At 35.2% G+C, this 6,024-nt stretch overlaps 1 long non-coding RNA gene across 1 annotated transcript; it reads left to right on the forward strand.

The window, feature by feature from the left end:
- Positions 1-1,025: 1,025 nt before the first annotated feature.
- On the forward strand, positions 1,026-2,908 carry LOC140694184 (uncharacterized). The gene is made up of 2 exons (XR_012069924.1): positions 1,026-1,203; positions 2,589-2,908. It is a non-coding gene; the product is annotated as an uncharacterized lncRNA (long non-coding RNA).
- The last annotated feature ends 3,116 nt before the right edge of the window (positions 2,909-6,024 follow it).

A 6,024-nucleotide genomic window follows, 5' to 3' on the forward strand; every position in this document is an offset into this window, starting at 1 on the left:
TGATACAGAACATAGCTATTATTTACATTTAGTGAACAAAACACTTGCCTTGAAATGCCATATTTTACTAACAATGTGAAATGTTTCAGGACTGAGATACATATTCCTTCCAAAAATGCATTACTTGGTCTTTTCCACCCCAAATCACATATAGTGTTATTTATTTGTTTTTTGATTGTTTGTTTACCCCTTAATGGAGGCACTGCTTATTGAACCCAGGATCTTGTGTATAAGTGTACTTATAAACATCATTTTGGAACACTTAACAGAAGCCACAATTGAATGGATTATAAAGATGGAAAGAAAATTTATTGCTTCTGGGGACTGAAAAACCTCTGATTGAAAGAATGGCAAAAATAAACATTCATAAATATACAATAAGATTCTCTCTTCTGTAATTTTAGAGTAGAATATTAAATTACATTTGTTTTACTTACAGAAATGAATTACAATTTAAAACAAAAATTCCGCCTTTTGGGATTTCTTAAGTTTGATGCATTATTTTTATCTAAATTTATTTCATGATTATTTACCATTTATTTATATACAAAACAAATAAACTGACATTTAATCTGCTCATGTTTTGAATATTGAACTACTTATTATAAAGTACACAAATAAATACCTACTTCCATTTCCTAATCAAATTATGCTTCAATTTAATTACAAATGATATTGAAATAGATATATATTTTCTGTACAAGTTTTACACGAATTTCACTTTAAATTCCAAAACTTTAAAGTTATTTTATATAATTTGTGCTATATTTATACTCTGTTCACAAATCTGGCATAAATTTCAATACAAAAGTATGGAGATTGGTTTTATTTCATACACCCCAAAACTAAATTATTTATAAAAATTTGTTGGGATAATATTTGCAGATCACACTATAAAAAAAGCATCCTATATGTTTCATTTTAACTGGATGAATGACAAGTAAACACTGGCTGAATGTTACACTTGAGTTGCTGGGATACCAGTCGTTTTGTGATGTCACAGCTTCTCAAGTTGAGAACCATTGTGAAAGGCCTAGCAGTTTATCTGTTCAGGCCTGCCAAAGCAGCACTTGAAGCTGCAGTGCTCAAAATCATGCAGGTTAGAAAAGTAGCTGTAGAAAAAGTTATTTGTGATGGCACATGTTTCTTCAGAAATTCAAGATGTGTCTCATAAAGATGGACCAACTGGCTCAGGAAACTCCGGTAGATCTCTATTGTGTGATCAAACATTCTCTGGGGACTTGGACTTGAGTTCTATGATTGAAGAAAATGCTTTTCAGACTTTGTCTGAAGAATCCTTGATAAAAAGACCATGTTACACACATTGTGTCTCTGAACCAGATGAAGATAATGATTTTGGTTCTCTGACATTTCCAACAAAGCTCTGGAAAATGTCTGGGAGTGACCAATTTAAATCCATCTGGTGGGGTGATAATGGATCTTCCATAGTGATTGATGAAGTTGTCTTGAAGAAGGAAGTTTTGGAAAAAAGGCCCCTTTCAGAATATTTGAAACTGGAAGTATGAAATGTTTACTTAGACACATTAACTTTTATGGGTTTAGGAAAGTGAGGCAGAATTTTCAAAGGTGTGCTTGTCTTGCTGACTTTCCGGCAGAAGAAAAAGAAGTCTCTGTATTAAGAGATATTCAGAAATTTTAATTACCACTTGGTAACTTATATATAAAATTTTATTTTGCACATCAATCAATGGTAATATAAATGTAAAGCTAGATTTTGAAAATTGTATAAAACTGTTAAGGCTAAAATACTTTACTCTAAAAAATGAGGACAGTGCCTTAATTATTCAAGATTATGAGAAACTTTGCTTACAACTATGAATCTTTCCAGAAATTCATATAAAGGTATTAAAGCTGCTTTTCAAAACTGGCATTCACAGTTACTGTAAATGCTAACATTTAAATTTGATGACTATAATAATTAAATGTGTATTTTCCAAATAAGGAACTTCAAAATATTGTTAGCAATATTCATATTTTGATGATATTATCCTTGCATAGTAAACGTGGAATCAGGTTTAATATGTTAGGCTTATTGTAGTCTTGAATTTTTGTATAAATATTACTAAAATATTTCTCCTTTGGTTGTAGCTGCACTTTTATCATAATCCAAATTTTAAATGAGGCTGTCCCCAGCTTTTAGTGAGAATAAAAAGAAGAGTTGGGATTAAAAATGCCTCTCTGGTGTCTTCATTGCCTGAAGACTTCAAAGAGCAGTACTTTAAAGCAGGGTATTATGTGGATAATAATAATTCTGGATTTGTGGCTGACACTATTGAAGAAAGTGCATTTTTACCTTCTGCAAATTTAAACATGCCTCTAATGAGAAAGCCCTCTACTAGCCACATAATTGGTGATACAACTACCCCGATCAGAGGTGATTTTTCTCCTCCATCATCAATGTCAGACCAACAGAACAAATTGCAGTGGATCAACGAGATATTTTCAATCAGTTGACCACTGTCCACGGGCACTCTCAAAGCAGTTACAATGAAATAAATGGCCGTGTTGTGAACTCCATTTGAACTAGAATTTCTACTTCTCAGTAGAGTATCTTATCTCCCAAACAGAGCAATTATTTTGGACTGATGTTGAAGCCTTCTACTTTTCCAAATACATATCAGAACATATCTGCAAATGAAGGTCATTTTCCTAAACTTCAACCAGGGTGCAACCCACTCTTTCCAGTGCCAGTGATAGCTGATACATCAGCTACTTCTCTTTCAAGGCCAACTCATCAGCCATCTTCAGTTTATGAATGTCATCCTAATAACAACTGATCTACCAGAGAACTACCAGATTATGCAGGAAACAAAGATTATAACTGATGTTGGCAAATGTCGACAACTATCTGCTATTTTCTTATTTGAACAATAAACATAGATGTGTACCTGTATTTTCCTTAGTATTTTTTAAAAGAGTTAAGAGTTAAATGGGAGACTAACTTGACATTTAAAGAAAAAAAGAGATATTTGTTTGATATGATCTTAGATGGAACAATATGGGAGTAAATTTAAATATTTTCATGTAAAGAAGAAGAAAAAATGGAAGAATTTGAAAAAATAATAAAACATGGAGAGAGGGAAAAGTACTAAGTGGTTTCTGGTTCATCCTGGAAAGTATTAAATGTGTTAAGTTAGGATAGTTTGGAACAGGAGATACATTCAGGAACCGGCCCAGGGATCATGGTCTCTATTATGTCATCCCTGGAATCAAAAAGGTCACATGATGTATTCTCAGATGGCACATTCAGCATGTGGTAGAATTTAAGAAGTAATTTATCTATGGTCTTCTTTGTGCTGTTCTCAAAGCATTCCAATTGGTGCTTTCATTTCCTGCCCTCAAGAGTCTACACTATATTTTCTAGTTAATAATTTATGTTGCTTTTATGTTCCAGCCAAAGAAAAGGTTACTCTAGCTTTTATGTTCCAGCCAAAGAAAAAGTATGTACTCAGGGTGAAACTTAATGCCTTTCCAAATCTAATCACACAAAATTAACTCAACTTAGCTTAGTCATTTCTTTATAAATCTGGCATCTGACTACCTTGACATATCTTTATGTTTCAGTGTATCTGGATATATATCCAGGCAAATGCTTCTCAACCATGTTAGCTCCAACCTCAACAGTTTTACTCCAGCTCATACTTGGACTTTGGGTGTCCTCATTTTACCTACTTAGACTATCCTCCTCTCAGCACAGAAACCACCTCCTCCAGATATTTTCTGTCTATCCCGCTTTCCTTGTCTATCTTGGATACCACCACAGTAAGCACAGCACATACCACAGGATGCATTTTAGTATTTAGTGAATGAAAAATACATGTTGACTTTAAGCAAAATCTACTTTCCTGAAACAACAAAACTCTCGGTTTTCAAACTATTTCGTTATGGTCTTTACTCTACACCACAAACTAGCTCTTTTCACAGTGCAAGGACTAGTCACTCAAGACAGTAATTGGAGGTAGGTACAGAAGACTATGTATTATTTTCTTCTCAAGTCATACCTCCATAGGCCTAAATCATTCCTTTCTCATTTGCTGGATATTTTCCTGTCTCTTCATCACCCACCCATCCCAAAAAATCTGATTCTCTTCCCCATACCAATAACTATACTGCCTTCTAATTAATTTACTTCATAGAATCAGAGCTTTTTCCAGAAAAGACACTGCCATTGCAAACATTTAATGTAGGTTTATATACCCCACATAACTTGTGCCCCTTCTAACCTTCACACAGGAAATTTCTAAGATGTATTATTCCCTTGGATGGGGTGGTGGTATTCAGTAATCAAATTGCAATCTAAAATATGTGGACTAGAAGGAGGCGAGGGTGATAGAATTAAAAATTTGTCCAAGTGCAAGAATACCAAATTTCTGGAGATATTAAGAAATTTAAAATATTCATGGAATTCTTGACTATTTCCCATTAATTTAAAATAAAAGGCGAAGCATTTTCAGAATGTGAAATACCCTGAATTGCTGGAAAATTGTTGGCTAGGTCAGGGACGCTAAGGCTTCTGCTTACAATGATGCAGCCAGTGTCAGCTGATAAGTCTGGAATGGCAGAATAGAGTACTGAAAATTTGTCACCTGTTGTGAGGAAAGCCTTTGATATTGTGGAGAATGGGCAAATGGGCCAGGGTTAACTCTAGCAACATCTCACCAAAATGACCTATACCAAGAGAAGAAAAGAGACCACTTGCAGCTGGAGAACTGTGTCTGGACAGCTGTGGTTCTTCCTACAACAGAAACATCAAGCTTTTAAGTTTGTCAGCTGAACTCTGATGATGGCTATGTTGTTGCTTACATTAGCAGTCTGGGGTTCAGATGGGCTGGTTCAGCAGCTAGTTTCCAGCTCCCTTATCAGACAGTGGGTCTTACCGTGATCATCTTAACAAGGTTCTATACTGGTAAGTCAAAAGCTACAGTTTACTTTCAAAATTAGGAAACGTAAAGAAGAATATTCTTTGTTTGTCCATCTGTAGTTTTCTACCTGGGAAAAACTAGACTTTTGACCAAAGTACAAAAGTTGGCTGGTGCTTTGAAATCTATTCTCTGAGCTCTGCCCACTGAATTCTTCCCACAAAATACTACAAGTCTCTCTACCACTGTGTGTGTGTGTGAAGATGGATTGTTAAGCAGTAACTAAGTTTGTCTTAGTTGAGCCATCAGTGAATTATTCCTCTGCATCTGTCAGAATCTCTCTGAATTAAGAGTTTCATTGAGCCACCAGATTTTCTTCTGATCAGGGAGAGGTAGATTATATTTCTTCCAGTATAGTAATTGTTACCTGCTCATTGAATCCCGAGATGATGTTAGGGCCATGCCTCTGAACCCTTGAATGGGATTGAGGCATACACATTCTCCAGTCCCCAGAGCCCAGCACCGGACTCTATCACCTTTTTAATTTAAGCTTATGTCTAAGTTTTTCTCTTTTAATTCTCATTGTTGACACACCATATTTTGGCTTGGAACACACGTTGACTAATTTGTAGAGTCTGAACCACTGAATTATTCCCATTCACCTAGAAATTGTAATAACCTTTCTTTCCTTGGGCTACCAGGATTAGAGTGAGCATAGTCATCATTTTGAAATCAGTCCTCAGTCTTAATAATGCAGAAGCTTTACACTACTTTGCCCAGCACTTGAGCAAGAATGTTTGTTGTGGATCTCAGGGATTATCCTCACATTCCATAATGCAGCCATAAGAAAACAAAACATTGTTATCCAAAATCAAGTCTTTGTCAGTATTGCATTCCCATTGCAAAATAGTTAAGAATTGTAGGAGTTCTGAGATTTAAACATGCTTAGATTTTTAGCAACCTAGCATGTTCATTTCTTACAGATGCTGTCGGGGAGATGAGACCATCGGTCAGAGACAGTGAACTTTATCACTCACAGCAAGAGCAGCCAGTTTTAAATTTGAATCCATTCCCTAATCTCAGATGAATACACAGATTGAAATTTTGATGCCTACAGAAGCAGTGGGCTGTTAAGATGAAGAAT

Source organism: Vicugna pacos, unplaced genomic scaffold (genome assembly GCF_048564905.1).
Source record: "Vicugna pacos unplaced genomic scaffold, VicPac4 scaffold_20, whole genome shotgun sequence".
In the NCBI taxonomy this organism is placed as follows: domain Eukaryota; kingdom Metazoa; phylum Chordata; class Mammalia; order Artiodactyla; family Camelidae; genus Vicugna; species Vicugna pacos.